Source organism: Hetaerina americana, unplaced genomic scaffold (genome assembly GCF_022747635.1).
Source record: "Hetaerina americana unplaced genomic scaffold, ioHetAmer1.1.p SCAF_7, whole genome shotgun sequence".
Classification (NCBI taxonomy): domain Eukaryota; kingdom Metazoa; phylum Arthropoda; class Insecta; order Odonata; family Calopterygidae; genus Hetaerina; species Hetaerina americana.
The window spans coordinates 31,435,074-31,454,949 of NW_027287316.1; the positions used below are offsets into that span (position 1 = coordinate 31,435,074).

The following is a 19,876-nucleotide window of genomic DNA, read 5'->3' on the forward strand; positions in this document are numbered from 1 at the left end:
GATATACCTCGTGTATGCATTGCTCGGATTTTGGTACGGTCCGAAGCCTCCTGTGTCCATTCGCGTGCAAATTGGATTATGGTCATGCACTTGCCCGAACTGAAGGACCTTCAATGTCTTTTATGTTGGAGTGGTCCCTGTATTAGCAGGAGGCGACTTTGACCGTGCTTTTTTTTACTTTTTGAATATAATCTGCAGCTAACAGCTAGAATGGTGCGAAACTCGAAATCTGCAGTCAATTGGTTGATTTCTAATTTTATTATTTTCATTTATATACGAGGTCTGTTCAGAAAGTGTCACGACTTTTGTGGTTTTTTCAAAAATTATTTATTTATTCACGAATATCTATTTTGTCCCATTCAAAGAAATCCCCATTGATATTATACCGTTGTGCCAACGTTTTTTTAATCCTCAAAGCACTTCAAAAAATCATTTTTTGTGATCTTGTTCAGCTCCTCCTGTCTTCATCTCGTCAATCGTAGCGTAGCGTCGTCCTTTCATGGGCCTCTTTAGTTTCGAGAACAAGACTAAGTCACTGGGTGCCAGATCTGGGGAATACGCTGGCTGCGGCATCATTAGTGTGTTGTTTTTGACCAAAAATTCGTGCACAAGAAACGATGTGTGAGCAGGGGCGTTGTCATGGTACAAAAGCCAATTTTTGTTCTTCGACAAATCCGGTCGTTTGCGGCGGATTGCTTCCAGCAAATTGTGCATAACTTGCAGGTAATATTCCTTATTTACCGTTCTACCCTGTGGCAAGAATTCATGATGCACCACGCCCCTGCAATCGAAGAAAACTGTAAGCAAAACTTTCACATTCGACCGAACTTGGCGCGCTTTTTTCGGTCTTGGCTCGTGCTGCAGCTTCCATTGGGATGATTTAGCTTTGTTTTCCACGTCATGACCATAAACCCATGATTCGTCACCAGTTATGACCATCTGGAGCAAATTTGGGTCGTCGCGTACGGAGTTCATTAGCAATGTTAATGTGTTGCTGTTTTTGGTCGAAATGTTAAGGTTTTTGGTCGATATGTTAAGGTCCACAGCAACTTCTCTAACGGTGATTCGACGATTCGCCAATACTATTTTCTTCACTTCATCAATGTTTTCGTCTGTTGTTGACGTGTTCGGGCGTCCGGTATGCTCTTTGTCGTTCACATCTTCTCGACCCTCTGAGAACATTTTGTACCACCGATAAACGTTGCTTCGGTCCAAGGTAGCTTCTCCATATGCCAGAGTCAACATTCGGAATGCGTCCGCGCACTTAATTTCGTTTTTCACGCAAAGTTTGATACAGATTCTTTTATCCATTTTTTGGAACAGGAAAAATCAAAGCCAAGCCAAAACACATCCCAGCAAAACAGCTGTCAAAAATTATCTGAGCATTCAAAATGGCCGAAATTTTCGGCATTAGTGAGAGACATAAATACCAACTTGACGCCGCAAAAAAAATCGGAAATCTAATGTACGTAACCGGCGAAAATTGAAAATTCGCGATACTTTTTGAACAGACCTCGTATATTTAGCCCACTTACTCGTACTTCCCTTTGGTTTCGTCCTGTTTCCTTTCCAGCAATGCCTTGGTGTTTCTCTCTTTAAACAATTTTCTAACAAAGTCAGTTAAATATTATGGAGAGGGTTGGGTCCACTTCCTCATGTCTCTTCCTTGGCATTCCTCTTTTAAACCTTATGTTCGACCAAATCCAATACGTCTCATGGTGAGCCCAATCCATCTGGTCCTTATTTACCTTGTTAATGCTCCATATGGCCTTGTCCTCTTCGACTCTCCCATATTGTTCCCCGGTTTTCATTTATCTGTCAATTTGATCTGTAGCACCCGCTTTCGAAACCAGGTTTCGAAGGCTTCCATCCTTCTCTGGTCGGCTTTTCCAAACGTTTGGTCTATATCTCTATAGTTCCACAATTTCACATACTGCTGCCTTCTATATAACTGTGTTGTCTTTGCGCTTGCTGGTCATATCTTAATCACGGACATATTCTTAAGTTTAGATATTCGACAATACTGCATGAATTAACCTCATCTCAGTCATGGAGTGGAAGAAGGCCCCTGAATTTCTTCCACCGTACGATCAACTACCAGTACGAGGGGAAAATTATTCATTCCTCCACTTCCAGGTGAAACTTCTCTCTTTCACCTGGAAACAATCTGGATTTCTAAAGCGAGTCACTGTCTTTGTTTTAATAGGACAGAATTCGGGATTATTCAAATTGATATGAAACACTGGTAGTTTAAGGTAAGGAGTTCGGGTTGTGGTGATTAGTGTAGTAGTTTTCTGCATTCTCTATATGCAACTGCTCTATATGCGCGGAAAATATGTCGCCCCCGGTATTCCGGCGGTGGTCGATGTTTCAATTATATTTTGATCTGGGCTTTAGTGTCGCTTTCAGTTTTCGTTTCGCGTTTCGTTTCTGCGTCGCTGTCGCACTCGGGTTTTCATGCCTGCCTCAACGCCGGGTGTAAACTGCGGCAACCTACGGCAGCTATCCGTGTCATGATTGGCTGCGCTGTCTACGGCGCCACTGAACCGGATGCATGAAAACGTAGTTTTATGCTGACAACAAATTTCTCTTCACTCTTTCACACTTCCCAGTAACACCACGCGACTCCGATTAGGGGCATTCCAGAAAAATGTCCCAAGTTTTAAGGTCACTTTTATGCCACTGCTACCTCTCTTGTCACATCGTTGTTGACCAATTGCGTAACAAAGGCGTCTAAGTGGACACCTATCCTCTCCAAGGACGTGTAATGTTATAAAAAGATTTTCTTAACGAAAATATTGCGAATTTTTTTCATTAAAAATTAGCAATTGACTTGTATGCCAAAGATCAATTGGTAGTGATGCACATTCCGTGGGAAAAATACCAAGTTTAGCTTGGTTCATCTTCTGTTTCCGGGGACTTTTTTAAGAGTTTTTAGGATCTCTACTCCGGTGTATTGTAAGAACTCTTCTCAGGAAGTACTGCGTACTTGGAGTGACCCATGAAACTCCTTCCCGACTTTCATTAAAAGTAGTTAATTGCTTACGCCAGGTTTCACCCCAACCCCTTACCTCACACCTTGAAATCCCACCGACGCCCACATAAACCATTCCATCGCGACGCAAATGACTTCAGCTGTCGGTCGCCTACTGCCAACCCACTAAGCATCAACTGAAGTATTGATTCCGAGCGAGCTTCCTCCACACGGTGACCATTCTGTTTTGTCATGCCTATCGACATTTTTGAGTATAATATAATGGTGTGTTGAGAATAACACATTTTCAACAAAATGAAAAAATCTACTTAATGCTTGTATCGTAAAAATCATTATCAAAGTTAACTTTGAGAATTTTGAGAATTATACCGAAAGAAACGACTAATTTTTTATGATGTAAATGTAATTGGATTAGTAATTTACATAATCGGCAAATATAAACTTGAATGCGCGATTTTAGGTGGTTATTATTCGTGCATTGAAATAGAACTGGAAAGCTATTGATTTTGGTTTCTATTCCGTGCTAAACATTTTTTTTCGCACTCTTTCCGCTGTTTTGACGAAAAACGCCGTTCGTCATTCGCAATTCCTAAGTTTGCGAATTGCGTTCCCGAGAGCATGACACACAAAATCTCCCATTTACTGACTTAGTTGTGTGAAATCATGATTCCGACCACCTGTGGTCTCTTTTTCTTCGTCGGCCTTCCAGGGAACTGTTGCTCATTAAAATGTTGCTATTCTTCGGTTAAATTGTATCATCTAACTAGTGTATTTGCTCACAATGGTTCTCTTCCTCACGGAAATGCATGGCTAATATGTTTTACCCACCTATGGTGGCCGAGTAATATGCTGAAATGGATAGTAGTGATAAAAGCCCAGCAAACGTACACCGAAGCCTTGCAGGCAGGTCAATGCCGCGCACACATTCCTTATTCTTCAAGCAGCATTCTACATGGTACTTTGCGAGTCACCGCAGGGGTGGGTGGCAGGAGGTTATTCAGCGCATGCAACCTAAAATTGTTTTATTAAATTTTTAGTTAGTTCTTTACATCATTCAGAATTAGAAGAACCTTTAAAATTAATCGTGAATTGAGTGTATAGCTGACTCATGCGCGCACGTATAGTACCAGTGTTATACTCTTGTGGGGCTAATCGTCAAAAAAGCGAAAAAAATGACGCAGCCAGTACTTCTCTTTTGTGGAAGTTCTATTTTAATAACTATCATCACTAGGCAGACGTAATAATCTTAATGAAGACTAACTGAATTAATCAAAAGCGTTGTATCCTAAATTCTTGGCACATGGGTCACTGCCAGGAAAATATATCTCCTCCAAACTCTTTAACTAATTGCCAACTAGTTTCCTCTGACAATTTTCTCTTTTCATAAAGACATTCGGCGAAGTGGAGGATTGTGCGTGATTGTACTTCCTCTTAAAAATTAAACCTTCGCTCTTGCGTAGATTAATGGGCGATCTACTAACGTTAACTGACTAAATGTATCTGCCCGTGCTTATTGGAGTAAAGGTTGTTACTGAGCAATAAGATTAAGCGTAATTTTTCACAGTATTGCGGGATGTTTGGCATCATGCTCCATTTTAATAACCTCGTAATTACCTATGAAATGGAAAACTCGAAATTTGAAATAGAGTGTGTGTAAAATTTTATTAATCACTAAGTCGCCAATCAAAAACTTTGCTCAAAATTGTTTGATGCATACGATTAAAACAATATCGAATGAAACCTAGTGTTTCATCCATCCGATTAATTTTTGGGAACATTCTTTTTACGTGAGTCACAGGAAAAGATCATGTCTATAAGGTTTTAATTTCATGTTTTTAAAACGGTCAATTGTTGAATATCGACCGAGAAAATTGAAATATTAGGACGGCTAACAGCGAAGGTTCGGCACCGGTAATTTCCTTTGTGGTTAGAATCCACATGAATGTAGTAGTATTAGTAGTAGTTTTTAGGGGAGGCGACCGACAGCTAAGGTCATTTGCGCCATAGGGGATGGACAGGAAAGGATGAAGGGTGGAGAGAAACCCGGCGTCGGCATTAGCCTACTCTTTACGAAAGGCGCTAAGGGGTCCGCAGCTTAACGTCCCATCCGATGGACGGCGTACTCACTCAAAGTGCCCTCCACAAAGCACCTCAAGTAGAGATCGAGAAACCTCTGAAAATTATTCAACACCGCCGGGATTTGAACCCGGGCCCTCTGGGTGGGAAGCCAGTACGTTAGCCCTCTCACCATCTCGATCCCCGGTAATTTCTTTTATGGTTAGAATCCACGTACATGTTGTACTCTTTGATAAAATATTAATAATCAATTTTTTGTGGTACATATATTTCATGAGTTATCGCGCCCACGAATTCTCGAAACATGGAAATTCATTCACAGTCAGGATCCGTCGGGAAATAATCAAACAAGTGGTAATGGGGCCTGAAAACGTCAAATTCTTTTGAAATCTCGGCGTAGATTTTTTCTTGAATATAATGCTCTCCCCCCTCCGATTTTATTGTTAATAATAAATATCGCATCCCGAATTATTGTTTTCAATGGACGAAGGAAACGTTTATCTCTGAATACTTTGGTCCATATAATATTTTTAGAGCGTTACTACGATCATGAGACAACGAATGATTGTAATGCCCTGTGCTGGGAATCTTTATAAGTTATATGAATATATGTAGCATATATATATTATATATATGTATATATATATATATATATATATACGTATATATGTGTGTATATATATATGTATGTATATATATATATATATATATATATATGTGTATATATATATATATATATATATGTGTGTGTGTGTGTGTGTGTAAATATATATATACTATATGTATATATATATGTATATATATACATATATATATATACATATATACATATATATATATATACATATATATATATACATATATATACATATATATATACACATATATATATACACTAGGGAATTTAAGCCCATAATTTTGCCCATTTCTAGATTTTTGAAAAACAGGAAATTTGTTGCTTTTGTTAGAAACGGCGTTAAATTATTCAAGCATAGCCTAGCCATAGTGTGGAAGAAGATAGAATAGGCGCATAAAACTGTATCACCTTGGGCGCCGTCTCTTGAATACTTAACTACTGTTATTGCTCGCTTATTGGACTCTTTATCTCATGTAAGACCTTCCCCTCCAATTTAATATTCAGGAGTAATGTTAATGTTCTCCTTTTCCAGCGTATCCCAAACATACGTTCATCCTCCTAACGCAGTAAGAAAAGGGTGACGGGCGACATCTCCGTTGCCTATTACTACGTGTAGTTTAACCTGGTTAGAAAAAGCCGTAAATACGTGGACATTTTTTTGTCATCTCACTCCAACAATTGTTTTTTCAGAGCTATTTCCCATGTGATACCTCGATCGACCTCTGAAATGTTGAAATATGGGGATATTAGTATATAGATGTAGCAGCTTTTAATTTGAGAGAACGCTGATATATTCCACGCATAAATGTAACTGATTTTCCGTAAGCGTTGCAAAATTGTTTCTCTTTTATGTAAACAGAAAGGTATGTCCATTTTAATCCATTCATGAACATGCAAATGATGTGGGTATTCGATAAAAGAAATAAGTTACATTGCAAGTGCAATTCAGGGGCGTTTTTGTTAACAACATTTTATGCTCTAATAAGACGTCTAATAAGACGGGTGTGAGTTTCGTGTAACTCTGTTAAAAGTACGTTTTTGGTATTGGTGAGGAAGTGTACGTGTTTTTTTGTAGAGAAAGGTGGAGAATACCCTCGCCAAGTTTGGGGCATGTTTCGCGAGAGGCCCTGCGCATAAAAGGAGGCAAAGGGTCTGGCAGGGGAAGACAAAAGAGAGCGAGCAGTATCAGTGGTGTGATGGGGGAATTCCGCGGGAGGAGTCTGCTGTGAAGGGAGAGGGAGAAGGGATGTAAGAAGGCTTTGCTTACGTCGAGTGCGGGTGGGTTGGGGGAGGAGGTTGTGCCTCGGAGCAAGGTGGATCTGAAAATGGGTTCCTTTCGCCTCTAGCGGCGGGAAGAGGCGGGGGAACGGGTGAGGGGCCTTGTCCGTCCATCTCGAGTGCTTTGACGGGATTTCGGGTGAACTGGCGTGGAGGGTGGGAGGCCGACTGGACCGGTCTTGGTCGTGGGCGAGCGTCCAAGCACGGCCATTCATCCTTTCCGATGGCCACTCGTAAATGTAGGCGGGTGGACGTGACTTATCTCGTGAAGTGTAAATGCAGCTGACTTTACCGAAAAACTTTTGCTGATCTTGCGCTAAGGCCGTATCGTTACGGATTTGCAATCTTTCTGAACAGTGCAGCGTTAGAGATTATTGCATCAGTATCTCCAGAAAGAGTTTTATAGTTTAATTTTCCCGAACTTAATGATAGACATTATTATTTTAAGCATGCGATGGAGAATGTATGGGAGCTCAAAAGTCAGTGGCTAGTGTTTCTTCTTTTAACAGGAGACGGAGATGTTTTTATCCATATCATGAAAAGCATCGTTTATCCCTATTGGTCCACCTGTAAGGAAGGAGTAAGTAGCAATTGGTTCAAGAATCGAATTTTTCATAATATTATATTTAGTTTATTACTACAAAAAATACATTTTTCGGCGTCTCGTAACAATAAAATAAGTGCCATTGATTAAGACGGATAGATTTGAAATCCTTTCAAGTATGACTTCTTGCCGCCATTCGTTAACGCAGAGCCGTCAGGTAGTTTATTTCGATGTGGCATTAAAGATAAAAATATTTACCATCGCGGACACCGTCGTCTCATAAGATGAGTAAGTAATAAAATTGAAAGAGGGAACGTATTCACTTCATATAGGGAAGTTACACATTTTGATATTCATGTGACGGTCAAGAAAAACTCACACCAAAGTCCATTTGTTTGTTTATGTATATTTGAGGATTCAGTTTATTTGGAAAATGTAATATGCGTTTTATAATCAGCTACTATCGGATCACGAATTAATGCTAATTCACCATTTGGTTGATACTCTGTTAGAGATTCTCATTTGTGAAGACATCTTGATTCATTTTATCTCGTCTTACTATCTGTTAAAGAATCACTTCACGAAAGCACTTGCTGTCATGTTTCGCGTCCGAATGTCGTTCGGCGAGGTCATGTAGAGAAGGCGTTTATTCAGTACATCATCGTAGATTTTTTGTTTTTCTCGAATAGTTTAGTAGTGGTTTTGTTTCCATGGATACAACTGGGAGAAATTAATGAAATTAACAAATTTATTATTAAATGGAGATAAAGCCCCAATTCATTCACCATCACGGAAACGAAGGAATAGAATTGTCGGGATCTCAAACATCGCTGTATAATCGAATTGCGGACGGGATGTTATTAGGGAGGAGGTTGTGCCTCGGACTCCTTTTTTTTGCCACTTCTTTCGTTTTCATCGACCAAAACAAAACATTATTCAAGTTGAAAGTTTTTTTTCCCTTCCATTTCAGATTACCATCACGTAAACGTGCGAAAGCAGGATTAACGTTTTTTTTTTTAATTTTCCTCTTTTAAGTGTCGTCGCTGATGGGTATAATTGGCCATCTTGTCTAAGTCGTAGTATGTCCATTCTCGTGGCACGCGCGGTTGGTGTAAAAAAAAATTGGACGGTCGTGAATGGAGCAATTCCGCACTCCTACGCGCTCCCCTCACTCAGCCTTTGGACAGCCTCTATTTAAAAGCGTCGCACCGGCGCGCCGCGGCGTGGGCGTGGATTGCCGGAAGTTCTCAATGCTAATGGGCGCATTCGCACCCTTTTCCGGAACTCGCGTGATTACGCTCGGGACAAAGGGAAACTTCCCGAGGCGAGGAGGACGTCGGTGAAACAATGGCCCGAATATACTGACGAGGTACTTGCCTGGTAAGGGAAATTTATCCCCCAAGGATTCCAAGTATTCCTTCGGCTTCTCCGGTGCCTAAATAGCTGGCGCAGAGTTAGGTTAGATGGTCATCTCAATTGCTATGATGCTGAATAATTATATTGATCATAATCTCTGCCTTTGCTTGGCTATTATAAGGTCGTGATAATGTGAAAAGTCACTTGGTTTTTCGATAATCCCAGGAAGGAATCCCTCGGGTTCCTACTTAACCTAATGTGAAAAGAAATCGTGGCAGATAAATTACTGCACTGAGGAAATAGTTGTTACCGGAAAAATATTTATGAGCGAAATTCTATCAAGAGAGGTAAAAGTAAAAAATTGTGCGTAAGAATTATTTTTAAATTTCATTCTTCCGACACCTCGTCCTATTTGTAATCTCAGTAATTATTAATTTATTAGCTCATTTTTAATCAATTTTCGGTTTTGTGGATGCCACTGCCCCTATTGACTACATGAAATGTATTTGTAAAAGGCTTGCACTTTTTTTTTAAAGAGACAACATTTCCCGTACTTTATTTCTTTTTGTTAATTTATAATTTGTCTAAATAGGTATTTTGGGGAGGCCCATTATAGTTTTTATAGGTATTCCGACCGCCGAGTTAAAAGTAGAGACTTGTTGATAGACTTGTTTCTCTAAAGCCATACATGTTGGGAGCATGAAATTTTACGTGTGCGGAATCAAAAAAGAGTATCTAATTGGTAACACTATAAATCCTGAAAGATTTCATTGGTTATAACTCATTTTCCCAAAAGAAAGACTAAATATACAGGATATATATCTACGTTCAAATATAAATGTTATATCGAAGATATATTTTCAATTATTGTTTTAAGTTAATGGAGATGTTAGAGGGCCGAAGTCCTGAAGATGCCCACGAAAATTTAAATTAGTCATATTAGTAGTACTCATTGTCAATTCAAGAAAAATTACATGTGCGTATTTATAGAAGATATTTAAATAGCATGTATAATAGTTTTTATCACTCGTTAACTATTAGGTGAAAAGCCAATGTTTGAAATGTCCTCTTTAATTCATGCCTTTCTTGTTTTTAAATACATTTTGGTACGTGAATAATATTGGTAATTACTGATTTTTAATATTTATTGAGTAATATTTCTGACGCAGTACCGCCTTGTAACTGGTATAACATCATACCTCAGTTACCTGTATATTTGAAAGCGCCGACAATGTGTACATTCAAACCATAGCGAAGCATGGATTTGATGACCCTTGATATGGGGATCTCTGAATATCAAGTGTTCTTCCGCCCTATTTCAGTTCATAGTTATACGTGTGTGTGTACATATATATGTATATATATATATATATATTAACCGGGAGATTACCTAATAATAATTATATACATTTATATGTATATATATATAGTATATATATATATATATATATATATATATATATATATATATATATATATATATATATATCTGGGCAAAGCACTCTTGGCACCCGCAGCTCCACCCAAGCTACTACCTTGATCAAAAATTTCCCGGAATTTATTCAGAAAATTAAAAATACAAGTTTATTCATCTAAATCTATATTGTCCCCTTCAAAGTAATCCCCATCGACTGCAACACACTTATGCCAGCGCTTGATCCAATCCTCGAAACGTTTTTTATATTCGGTTTTCGGTATGTCCATCAGTGCTTCCTGCGATTTTTCCATGACTTCCTCTCGGCTGCTAAAACGCGTTCCCCGTAATGGTTTTTTAACTCGATTGAACAGAAAGAAGTCACAGGGAGCCAAATCAGGTGAATTCGGTGGCTGTTGGATGGTATTTGTTGCATTTTTCGTCAAAAAATTACGAATAATGATAGCACTGTGCGACGGTGCGTTATCATGGTGCAAAATCCACGAGTTTTCTGCCCACATTTCTGGTCTCTTTCGGCGAATTGCTTTTCGGCGAATCAACAACAGATGTACCAATTTAACAAAAAAAACAGAACTCAAATCGGAACGATGGGAGCGCCACACGGTGGTTATTCCGGGAACTTTTTGATCAAGGTAGTATGTGTGTGTGTATATATATATATATATATATATATATATATATATATATATATATATATATATATATATATATATATATATATATATACATACATAATGTATAACACTTAGCACTAGTGGACACAGACAAAAACACAGAAACACAAAAAAAAGAGACTCACTATTTTTCGAATTTTCGGTGGTCACGACCACCGAAAATTCGAAAAATATTCTCTCTTTTTTTTGTGTTTCTGTGTTTTTGTCTGTGTCCATTAGTGCTAAGTGTTATACATTATTATTCACGTCCATGAGACTTTCAAAAAGTGTTTATATATATATATATATATATATATATATATATATATATATATATATATGTACACGCGTGTGCACATTCACACGTCTTTCTTATCTTTATATTACGTAGAGAGAAGATTTATGGTACCATTTTTCTCATTCCATACTCATGCATTCTTCAAGAGCGTTCTCAGCTTCCTCATCGCTATTTCATATCAGAAGGTTTATTATAGAACCTTGGAATTCTGAGAATGCGTATGAAAGAAGATGTTATTCGTTGGTCCTGGAATGTTACCATGCTGTGCGCGTCTCTTGTGAAAGAATTTTTAAGAAGATATAAAATAATGTTATGCATGATGCACATATATGCATCATGAATATTCAAGAACATCTTGCTCATGTATCCCTTCAGGATAAGTTGTGTTTGAAATAATTTTATTTTATGATTTGAGCACGCCATGAGCGGCACAATTTTCCCAATTTTGACCAAGACACTTTGGGAACATTGAGGAAACTTCTTAAATATAATTTCTCGACCATATTTTGTTTATTCTGAATGTTGAGTTTTTCGACTCTTGCTTTTCAAAATTAGCTTGTTATACCAATCCTTCTGTTGAATTTTTTTGCATTATTAAAATGCGGATTTTCATCCTGATCACCTCGATATTTACTTCATTTTGACGCGAAAAAAATTCAAGTGTAAAACCAAGTTAAAATCGCGTGGTGCGAAATGATAATATGGGTAATAACTTACGTAGTGTTTTCAATTCAAGTCTATGTTAGTCTATATCAATGATAGGCCCGCCAATAACATTGAGTTCGGTTATAGCCCATTATGAAGAATCTGTGGCGTTTATGGAAAATTCTATTTGCCGAGTAAAGATGTAGTGGATAACATGTTGTTGATAGTAAATACCATAGTACCATTTTCATGTGAAGGACAAATATGTTTGCGGTAACTTATATTTCAGGTAAGCCGTTTAGTTATCGAAATGTCGTGAATGTCTCAATTCCGTTTCAACTCCTCATAGACATAAGGATTCCATGTTCCTGTGTTCACGTTTCACAAGACAAATATGCCATCATAGTCATAGCGATGAGGTACCGAGTATTAAATTCTGTTAATTTAGTTTGGAAATAATATCCTCTTAAATTCTCCTTTTTTGGATTATCTTATTTTTTAATCTTTAATTTAATCGGGACGTAAGCTCACTCTCCCTGTTTAAAAAAATATCGGTATCGTCTTATCAGTTTCTTCAGTTAGCCGTGTCCTAGAGTGATGTAGTTTATTGCTGAGTTTACCGATATTCCATAGGTTTCTAGCAAATTCTAATTTATCGTACTGGGACACTAAATTGCAGAAGTGTGATCTCACTAGCATTGACATTCATCCAAGAAATGCGAAGAAATGGTTGCTAATATTTTATTTATTTGTTTACACAATCACGTTTCAATTAGGCGATTTTCCTGGTGGCAACGGTCAAGTTTGGTCAAAGATAACTCTTACAACGAAAATTACATACATACACGCACTATAAAACAGATAAGAGACAAAATATTTTTGCATACAATCACACTTCCACATCACATGCAAACAAACTTCCACATCACATACAAAATGCCGTCCACATCACATGCAAACAATATTTTAATAACTACAATGAAAAATTCCAAAGAAACTGCGGGAGATGCCGCAACAGTAACTTTTAACGGAGTCATCCGCTAATGTGCATTTTAATGCAACAATTTCAGAGCGTAAAAATCATTCGCCTTGACTGGGACTCGAACCCAGATCCCTCAATATCCGGTCGAGTGCTTTAGCCACTTAAGCTACCGAGGCGTCCTCTTAAACTCTGAAATTTTGGGGCTTTTAAAGGAACTAGATGTTATGACGAAATACCGTACATACAATGTCACATGCATTCGTAGTCGTGCGCGAGGCGCCACTGTCCACGAGGTTAAAAGCCAACTTTAAACACGTATGGTGTTTTCCCTTTGACAAATTCCAAAGAAACTGCGGGAGATGCCGCAACAGTAACTTTTAACGGAGTCATCCGCTAATGTGCATTTTAATGCAACAATTTCAGAGCGTAAAAATCATTCGCCTTGACTGGGACTCGAACCCAGATCCCTCAATATCCGGTCGAGTGCTTTAGCCACTTAAGCTACCGAGGCGTCCTCTTAAACTCTGAAATTTTGGGGCTTTTAAAGGAACTAGATGTTATGACGAAATACCGTACATACAATGTCACATGCATTCGTAGTCGTGCGCGAGGCGCCACTGTCCACGAGGTTAAAAGCCAACTTTAAACACGTATGGTGTTTTCCCTTTGACAAATTCCAAAGAAACTGCGGGAGATGCCGCAACAGTAACTTTTAACGGAGTCATCCGCTAATGTGCATTTTAATGCAACAATTTCAGAGCGTAAAAATCATTCGCCTTGACTGGGACTCGAACCCAGATCCCTCAATATCCGGTCGAGTGCTTTAGCCACTTAAGCTACCGAGGCGTCCTCTTAAACTCTGAAATTTTGGGGCTTTTAAAGGAACTAGATGTTATGACGAAATACCGTACATACAATGTCACATGCATTCGTAGTCGTGCGCGAGGCGCCACTGTCCACGAGGTTAAAAGCCAACTTTAAACACGTATGGTGTTTTCCCTTTGACAAATTCCAAAGAAACTGCGGGAGATGCCGCAGTTTCTTTGGAATTTGTCAAAGGGAAAACACCATACGTGTTTAAAGTTGGCTTTTAACCTCGTGGACAGTGGCGCCTCGCGCACGACTACGAATGCATGTGACATTGTATGTACGGTATTTCGTCATAACATCTAGTTCCTTTAAAAGCCCCAAAATTTCAGAGTTTAAGAGGACGCCTCGGTAGCTTAAGTGGCTAAAGCACTCGACCGGATATTGAGGGATCTGGGTTCGAGTCCCAGTCAAGGCGAATGATTTTTACGCTCTGAAATTGTTGCATTAAAATGCACATTAGCGGATGACTCCGTTAAAAGTTACTGTTGCGGCATCTCCCGCAGTTTCTTTGGAATTTGTCAAAGGGAAAACACCATACGTGTTTAAAGTTGGCTTTTAACCTCGTGGACAGTGGCGCCTCGCGCACGACTACGAATGCATGTGACATTGTATGTACGGTATTTCGTCATAACATCTAGTTCCTTTAAAAGCCCCAAAATTTCAGAGTTTAAGAGGACGCCTCGGTAGCTTAAGTGGCTAAAGCACTCGACCGGATATTGAGGGATCTGGGTTCGAGTCCCAGTCAAGGCGAATGATTTTTACGCTCTGAAATTGTTGCATTAACTACAATGAAGTTTATTACCCAGTGGCTGCTTTACATTTATACTTAAAAATTCTAAAATTGGATGGAAAGGGCTCAAACAAACCTACAGGCAGCTGGTTGCAATCAATAATAGTTCTATTAAAATATTTCATTTTATATATTAAATGCCGCGTATAGCTTGGCCGTATTTGTGGTCATCGATATAATTAAATAGATTGAATAGACCATATGCCAAGTCAAATGTTCCTCACATTTAATGCGGTAACGTAATACTTACATTTCGTTGAGCTATGAATAAAATCTATTAAGGATATATGGCATTATAGTAAAGAGTGGTGATTTTAATGGGGATCTTATTGTTGTGATGATAAGTATCGGATTAGGGTAATGCACTGATCAACTAAGAATAAATTAATCTTGCGAAAATGTATTCCGGTCGCCGTAGGCCATACCTTCATCCTAGCTCGACAGCTTTATATATCATCTGCGCTGAATATGAATAAACTGGACCATAATAGATGGGACTTGTCATCATCTATTCCCCTTTTGGCAATATTGCCGCCTATTCTCATACGTTTGCCCTTTGGTCGCGAAAAATGAGACATATTATAATTTTCTCTTTTCATTTTCCACAACAACTATATCAAAACATGGTTGCACCAGAGGACTTTGTGTTAACAGTCGAGAGCGTCATTCACGTGACTCTGTTTCCCGGGTGGAGGATTATTTTCCGCCGGGCCAGATTCTCCATTTTGGAGCCAACGTTTCGACATTTCAGTGCCCTACTCAGGACCTTCGATGAAGATGAACGAGTCGGATTCCGAAATGTTTTTTAATATATTGAGACCTTGAACGTGCTGAAGACCAGAGAGAATCAATCATTCTACCTTGTCTCGTTGACGAATTTGACGTATTCTGGTCCCCGCGCACCGTAGCTACACATCCCGAGGGAAGTTGAAAATTTTCATATTTTTACTTGGTTAATTTAGCAAAGCAGTCGAGTAGACAGAATAACTTCTTGTAGCTCACAGTCGCGGAATTGAGGTATCCGAAAGGAATTTTCTCTTTATTTATAGCGAACAGAACTATTATTTTCCTTTTAAAATTCTTCCGCGTCTAGTGGAGAAAATTCTTTCGGGGCGAATTCTTGGTCGTGCGAATATACGAGTATGATGAGGTCAATTAAAAGATTCGTTTGTTGAATTAAGGGAAATGGCTGGTTTTGTGCCATCAGAAAACCGGAATGTAAAGATGTTGGAGAAAAACAATTAAGCTATTAACGATGAAGTGAGGCGTGGGAGTGATATAGAGACGAATTGTGATTCTGAGAATGTTTAGCACGAGCAAGGACTGGTTTCAATCACCCGAGAGAAAATTAATATTCTCCTTAATTTCGGGAATGTTGTTTAGGATACAGATTTGCTTCTCATTATGTCGTGGGAAGGAGTAAATAAATTTTCCGGGGTGAAAGAATAACACGACTCATTCGGGAGAATATGCTTTCGGAACAGACCGCGGTTTGAAACAAAAAAAACCCGACTGCGCTCGTGGGAGTGATTTCTCGTTGGTTTTCTCCTCTTTATTTCACTGTGGCGGTGCTAGTGTGGCGCGAAATACCGAAATGCTTGGGGACAGATTTGGGAAAGGGGTCCCGTTACTATTTTTAAATTCCAGTGGAGGTAGCCGCACCGTCGCACGCCCTTCTAGTCTGGAAACTTTGTCTGCATGTGACACCCCTTGCCACTCACCGCATGCCGCGGGAGGGTTGGGAGAGCATGATGTATGTTGATGTAAACGCTTACACGGGAATCCCCGTAGGAATAGGGCGAATGAATGTTTCCGAATGACGTCCGAGGTAAGGACAGGGCCGGGAGGAGAAGGTTTGCAGCATTATTCTTGGGGGAGGGAGCAAAATTAAGTTACGCTCTACACCCTTTCCCCCCCCCCACCCTTCTTTTCAAGCGCACGGTTCTGTAACGTCTTCCATCCACAGCCTTGGGTATGTACCGTGAATCGAGGGGACAGTAAGAGTGCTTGGAAGGTCACATCCTCACACTCAAGGCATTCATTAAAAGGCCATGTATCCGACTCTTTCTATGTTTTGTGGAAAGGTAGGCCGCGTTAAAGCGCGATTTGGTCAAATTTGATATTTGGGAATGTTTATATTGGTGTAAGGAAAGACCCATAAGAATCATATTTTATAAAATAATTTCCCACGGAAATTCTCACTCTCTGTCTCGTGAAAGAGGCTCATTGAATCCTATGAAACCGTGTGCAGACGTAGGTAAATAGTAGTTGCCATCGTAGCAAGTTTTTATTCTAAAATATTCTGTATAATTATATGGAAAAAATGAAGCAATCTTTCCTTATTGTGGTAATATGTTGCATAAGTCACACATTCGCGTGTGGATTTCCTATTTAGCACAAATAATTATATATATATATATATACACACACACAAAGGAAGGTCACTCACATATGTTGTAGTGACGTTTCGACGGCTCGGCCGTCATCTTCTGAAGACGACCAAGCCGTCGAAACGTCAAAACAACATATGTAAGTGTCCTTTCTTTGTGTTTTTATGGTTTAAAAATCTACATCTGTGTTTTTATATATTTGTGCTTCGCCGAAGAGCGTTCCATTTCGAAGATATATGTGTGTATGTATGTATGTGTATATATATATATATATATATATATATATATATATATATATATATATATATATATATATATATATATATGCTTTCGTAGACGTAACACGGAAGTACCGAATAGTACAATACACAATAACACACAATATAGAAACACAAAAAAAAGAACACTCGCACGTATTTTCTTGATATTTCGACGGAAACAATCCGTCTTCCTCTGAAGATACAGAAGTAATGAATTAAGTAAATAACATTACTTCTATATCTTCAGAGGAAGACGGATTGTTTCCGTCGAAATATCAAGAAAATACGTGTGAGTGTTCTTTTTTTTTGTGTTTCTATATTGTGTGTTACTGTGTATTGTACTATATATATATATATGATATATGTATATATATGTATATATATATATATATATATATATATATAATACTATATAGTATATAAATGGTGTAGTGCATCGAAAATAGTCGGAAATAAATCTTTATTAAGTGGAAAACTGTGATAGTTTTCATCTCAGTTATTGTTCGAATGTAAAAGGCCTTGTAATAAATGTAATTCAGTGTGAATGCATATAAAATGCCTCTGTGGACGTCAAACGTGTGCTCTGTCTCCCTGTTATCTGTTCCCATAAAACTTAACGGAATATTGTTCTTTGTTGCTTTATCTCATCGCAGATTAATTCATTGGTAATTAATAATTGAACTCGTAAGATATTTTCTTTTCAATTTTCTTTAATCGTATCAAAACAATATTAAAGTGATATAGCCATTGTACTTTCAGGGACAAAATCAAACAATGAAAGGATGTTGGCAAGGAGGATTGATAGTGAATGGATTTATTCAGCCGAGCTCCGCGGTTAGTAGCATTTGCGGAGGAAAAGAGTGCGCGGATTGGCCGTAACATTGAACGAAGGTGAGAGAAGTTATTCACGGCTCACTTGATCAGTTTCAGTTACAGTCGGACTGGATACAACCACTACTTAATAGCCCGATAAGGTGATATTTAAAAAATTTCCGTGCGCTGAAGTATCTACTTATGTGCCAAACTCGAGGGTATCAAACCAACGCGAATGAAAACAATTAAATTCCATTTAAAACACTTTATACACTTGAGTATTTCATAGATTTGTATGTGAGCACTTTTTATACTGAATACTAAAAAGAAAAGAATGTAAGTTCAATTGTGTGTGAAATTCTAGTTTAGCAAGATGAAGTAAAACGCAGCAACAGTAATACTAATGAATTCACCGTAGAATGAAGTGTTGTGCAGTGCGAGGTTATTGCGAAAAAAACGAAGCTTACCAAATCACCCGTTTAACCAAAAAACCCATTAATGAATGTTTATACCATATGAATAAAATACATATTTCCAACTACAGGGTAGTCGTGGTACTGTGCTTCCTATTACCAGGCTGAAGTAATGGGACGGTACTTTCTAATAAAACGTTTCCTTGGTTTCCTATCCAATGTAACATGCAAATCTCTGAACGCTACGTAAAAATTACATTCCAAGTGAAGAAAGGGGGAATCGGGATGGTGCAGTGGTTAATGTACTGACTTCCCTCATAGAGGACCTGGGTTTGAATACTGGATACGACAGATCCTTTTTCAGTGGTATCCTGATCCCTGCTTGAGGTACTTCGTGGAAATCACTTCAAGTGGGTACGCCATCCGTCGGATGGGATGTTATGCAGTGGACCCCTTGGCGCCTTTCGTCAAGCGTAGGCTAATGCCGACGCCAGGTTTCTCTCACCCTTTCCTCCTTTCCCATCCATCCCTAATGGCGCAAATGCCCTCAGCTTTCGGTCGTCCATGCATGTATGTATCATGTATGCATCTTTGATACATTTCAATTAAAATTCTTATTCACGATGATTTGGAATGATTTCGAGGACTCTCGTCCCTCCGCCCTTCGTCGATACGCCTCGACCGTATCGAGAGCAGCCCACGCGCAATCGCGTTCCCTTTCGCCTGGGAACGCCGCCGGTCATGCAGTCAGTCGATAAATGATTTACTCGAGTAAGCACGGCGATTTGGAATTCACAGCTCGAGCACCCTTGGCCCGAGCACTCGCTTCCACTCATTGACAGCGCGGAGGGTTCTGGAGGCGATTGCCAAAGGAGACAGTTCCTTTCAAAAGGAATGCCAGGTTTCTCCCGTCGTCCGGGGGATCTCCTCTCTGCCAATTTTTCTTCCACTCTCCCCTTGGCCTCCCTTCCGAGAAACGATCTCGATGCAGCGGTGGTCAGTCCCCCCCCCCCTCTTCGTGTTACACCCTCCCCCGCCCCCTCCCTCTCTCCCTCTTGCCCCTCATCCCGAACTATCGCAAGGAAACCTTTAAAGCGACAAGCAAATCCACCGCCCCCACACTGCCTCTGACACTTTTTCGCTATTTCAAACACGGTTATAGTTAATCGCTCGCGGTCGGGACGCCCTTTCTGAGACGGTGGCGCCTGCCTTGGCTCAGTGACATGACCTTCTCGATAAACATACACGTCTTGTTACAAATTATTGCTACATTATGCGCACATTTTCGATGTATGATATTCATTGCCATTTCTGGTGTTGGCAAACTTAATTCCTATCCCCACCCAGAAAAATATGTCGCAATAATGAAAAATAAGGGGTTTAGGATCTTCAGTTGCTATTTTTTTATTTCTTCCAATGTTTTGCGCGTTTCGATGAAATT

General features: G+C 39.2%; 1 protein-coding gene across 1 annotated transcript in view; it reads left to right on the forward strand.

The window, feature by feature from the left end:
- Ack-like (activated Cdc42 kinase-like) overlaps window positions 1-19,876 on the forward strand; it is a 216,375-nt gene that overhangs the window by 36,373 nt on the left and 160,126 nt on the right. The gene's annotated exons all lie outside the window — the stretch shown is intronic.